Here is a 4,693-nt window from a genome sequence, read left to right on the forward strand (position 1 = left end):
GACCCTCTGACAGTGCGGCGCTCCCTCAGCACTGACCCTCCCACAGTGCGGCGCTCCCTCAGTACTGACCCTCTGACAGTGCGGCACTCCCTCAGTACTGACCCTCTGACAGTGCGGCGCTCCCTCAGTACTGACCCTCTGACAGTGCGGCACTCCCTCAGTACTGACACTCTGACAGTGCGGCGCTCCCTCAGTACTGACCCTCTGACAGTGCGGAGCTCCCTCAGTACTGACCCTCCCACAGTGCGGAGCTCCCTCAGTACTGACCCTCCCACAGTGCGGTGCTCCCTCAGTACTGACCCTCCCTCAGTGCGGCGCTCCCTCAGTACTGACCCTCTGACAGTGCGGCACTCCCTCAGTACTGACCCTCTGACAGTGCGGCACTCCCTCAGTACTGACCCGCTGACAGTGCGGCACTCCCTCAGTACTGACCCTCTGACAGTGCAGCGCTCCCTTAGTACTGACCCTCTGACAGTGCGGCACTCCCTCAGTACTGATCCTCTGACAGTGCGGTGCTCCCTCAGTACTGACCCTCTGACAGTGCGGCGCTCCCTCAGTACTGACCCTCTGACAGTGCGGCGCTCCCTCAGTACTGACCCTCTGACAGTGCGGCACTCCCTCAGTACTGACCCTCTGACAGTGCGGCGCTCCCTCAGTACTGACCCTCTGACAGTGCGGCACTCCCTCAGTACTGATCCTCTGACAGTGCGGCACTCCCTCAGTACTGACCCTCCCACAGTGCGGCACTCCCTCAGTACTGATCCTCTGACAGTGCGGTGCTCCCTCAGTACTGACCCTCCCAGAGTGCGGCGCTCCCTCAGTACTGACCCTCTGACAGTGCGGCGCTCCCTCAGTACTGACCCTCTGACAGTGCGGCACTCCCTCAGTACTGACCCTCTGACAGGGCAGCACTCCCTCAGTACTGACCCTCTGACAGTGCAGCACTCCCTCAGTACTGACCCTCCCACAGTGCGGTGCTCCCTCAGTACTGACCCTCTGACAGTGCAGCACTCCCTCAGTACTGACCCTCTGACAGTGCAGCACTCCCTCAGTACTGACACTCTGACAGTGCAGCACTCCCTCAGTACTGACCCTCCCACAGTGCAGCACTCCCTCAGTACTGACCCTCCCACAGTGCGGCTCTCCCTCAGTACTGACCCTCTGACAGTGCGGCGCTCCCTCAGTACTGACCCTCCCACAGTGCGGTGCCCCCTCAGTACTGACCCTCTGACAGTGCGGCACTCCCTCAGTACTGACCCTCCCACAGTGCAGCACTCCCTCAGTACTGACCCTCTGACAGTGCGGCGCTCCCTCAGTACTGACCCTCCCACAGTGCGGCACTCCCTCAGTACTGACCCTCCCACAGTGCGGCTCTCCCTCAGTACTGACCCTCTGACAGTGCGGCGCTCCCTCAGTACTGACCCTCCCACAGTGCGGTGCTCCCTCAGTACTGACCCTCCGACAGTGCGGCGCTCCCTCAGTACTGACCCTCCGACAGTGCGGCACTCCCTCAGTACTGACCCTCCGACAGTGCGGCGCTCCCTCAGTACTGACCCTCCGACCGTGCGGCACTCCCTCAGTACTGACCCTCTGACAGTGCGGCGCTCCCTCAGTACTGACCCTCCGACCGTGCGGCACTCCCTCAGTACTGACCCTCCCACAGTGCAGCACTCCCTCAGTACTGACCCTCTGACAGTGCGGCGCTCCCTCAGCACTGACCCTCTGACAGTGCGGCACTCCCTCAGTACTGACCCTCTGACAGTGCAGAGCTCACTCAGCACTGACCCTCCCACAGTGCGGCGCTCCCTCAGTACTGACCCTCCCACAGTGCAGCACTCCCTCAGTACTGACCCTCTGACAGTGCAGAGCTCACTCAGCACTGACCCTCCCACAGTGCGGCACCCCCTCAGTACTGACCCTCTGACAGTGCGGCGCTCCCTCAGTACTGACCCTCTGACAGTGCGGCACTCCCTCAGTACTGACCCTCCCACAATGCGGCACTCCCTCAGTACTGACCCTCTGACAGTGCGGCGCTCCCTCAGTACTGACCCTCTGACAGTGCGGCACTCCCTCAGTACTGACCCTCTGACAGTGCGGGCGCTCCCTCAGTACTGACCCTCCCACAGTGCGGCGCTCCCTCAGTACTGACCCTCTGACAGTGCGGCACTCCCTCAGTACTGACCCTCCCACAATGCGGCACTCCCTCAGTACTGACCCTCTGACAGTGCAGCACTCCCTCAGTACTGACCCTCCCACAATGCGGCACTCCCTCAGCACTGACCCTCTGACAGTGCGGCGCTCCCTCAGTACTGACCCTCCCACAGTGCGGCACTCCCTCAGTACTGACCCTCTGACAGTGCGGCGCTCCCTCAGTACTGACCCTCTGACAGTGCAGCACTCCCTCAGTACTGACCCTCCCACAGTGCGGCACTCCCTCAGTACTGACCCTCTGACAGTGCGGCACTCCCTCAGTACTGACCCTCTGACAGTGCGGCACTCCCTCAGTACTGACCCTCTGACAGTGCAGCACTCCCTCAGTACTGACCCTCTGACAGTGCAGCACTCCCTCAGTACTGACCCTCTGACAGTGCGGCGCTCCCTCAGTACTGAACCTCTGACAGTGCGGCGCTCCCTCAGTACTGACCCTCTGAGAGTGCGGCGCTCCCTCAGTACTGACCCTCCCACAGTGCGGCGCTCCCTCAGTACTGACCCTCCCACAGTGCGGCACTCCCTCAGTACTGACCCTCTGAGAGTGCGGCGCTCCCTCAGTACTGACCCTCCCACAGTGCAGCACTCCCTCAGTACTGACCCTCCCACAGTGCTGCGCTCCCTCAGTACTGACCCTCTGACAGTGCGGCGCTCCCTCAGTACTGACCCTCTGACAGTGCGGCGCTCCCTCAGTACTGACCCTCCCACAGTGCAGAGCTCCCTCAGCACTGACCCTCCCACAGTGCGGCACTCCCTCAGTACTGACCCTCCGACAGTGCGGCGCTCCCTCAGTACTGACCCTCCCACAGTGCGGCACTCCCCTCAGTACTGACCCTCCCACAGTGCAGAGCTCACTCAGCACTGACCCTCCCACAGTGCGGCACCCCCTCAGTACTGACCCTCCGACAGTGCGGCACTCCCTCACTACTGACACTCCCACAGTGTGGAGCTCCCCCAGTACTGACCCTCTGACAGTGCGGCGCTCCCTCAGTACTGACCCTCTGACAGTGCGGCGCTCCCTCAGCACTGACCCTCTGACAGTGCGGCGCTCCCTCAGTACTGACCCTCTGACAGTGCAGAGCTCCCTCAGTACTGACCCTCCCACAGTGCAGAGCTCCCTCAGCACTGACCCTACCACAGTGCGGCGCTCCCTCAGTACTGACCCTCCCACAGTGCGGCACTCCCTCAGTACTGACCCTCCCACAGTGCAGAGCTCACTCAGCACTGACCCTCCCACAGTGCGGCGCTCCCTCACTACTGACACTCCCACAGTGCGGCGCTCCCTCAGTACTGACCCTCCGACAGTGCGGCACTCCCTCACTACTGACACTCCCACAGTGCGGAGCTCCCTCAGTACTGACCCTCTGACAGTGCGGCGCTCCCTCAGCACTGACCCTCCGACAGTGCAGAGCTCCCTCAGCACTGACCCTCCCACAGTGCGGCGCTCCCTCAGTACTGACCCTCCGACAGTGCGGCACTCCCTCACTACTGACACTCCCACAGTGCGGAGCTCCCTCAGTACTGACCCTCTGACAGTGCGGCGCTCCCTCACTACTGACCCTCTGACAGTGCGGCACTCCCTCAGCACTGACCCTCCGACAGTGCGGCTCTCCCTCAGTACTGACCCTCTGACAGTGCAGAGCTCCCTCACTACTGACCCTCCCACAGTGCGGCGCTCCCTCAGTACTGACCCTCTGACAGTGCGGCGCTCCCTCAGTACTGACCCTCCCACAGTGCAGAGCTCCCTCAGCACTGACCCTCCCACAGTGCGGCGCTCCCTCAGTACTGACCCTCCCACAGTGCAGCACTCCTTCAGTAGTGACCATCTGACAGTGCGGCGCTCCCTCAGTACTGACCCTCCCACAGTGCGGCGTTCCCTCAGTACTGACCCTCTGACAGTGCGGCACTCCCTCAGTACTGACCCTCTGACAGTGCGGCACTCCCTCAGTACTGACCCTCTGACAGTGCGGCACTCCCTCAGCACTGACCCTCTGACAGTGCGGCACTCCCTCAGCACTGACCCTCTGACAGTGCGGCACTCCCTCAGCACTGACCCTCTGACAGTGCGGCACTCCCTCAGTACTGACCCTTTGACAGTGCGGCGCTCCCTCAGTACTGACCCTCCCACAGTGCGGCGCTCCCTCAGTACTGACCCTCCGACAGTGCAGAGCTCCCTCAGCACTGACCCTCCCACAGTGCGGCGCTCCCTCAGTACTGACCCTCCCACAGTGCGGCACTCCCTCAGTACTGACCCTCCCACAGTGCAGAGCTCACTCAGCACTGACCCTCCCACAGTGCGGCACCCCCTCAGTACTGACCCTCCGACAGTGAGGCACTCCCTCACTACTGACACTCCCACAGTGCGGAGCTCCCTCAGTACTGACCCTCTGACAGTGCGGCACTCCCTCAGTACTGACCCTCCCACAATGCGGCACTCCCTCAGTACTGACCCTCTGACAGTGCAGAGCTCCCTCAGTACTGACCC

Source organism: Scyliorhinus torazame, chromosome 26, assembly GCF_047496885.1.
Source record: "Scyliorhinus torazame isolate Kashiwa2021f chromosome 26, sScyTor2.1, whole genome shotgun sequence".
NCBI classification, from domain to species: Eukaryota; Metazoa; Chordata; class Chondrichthyes; order Carcharhiniformes; family Scyliorhinidae; genus Scyliorhinus; species Scyliorhinus torazame.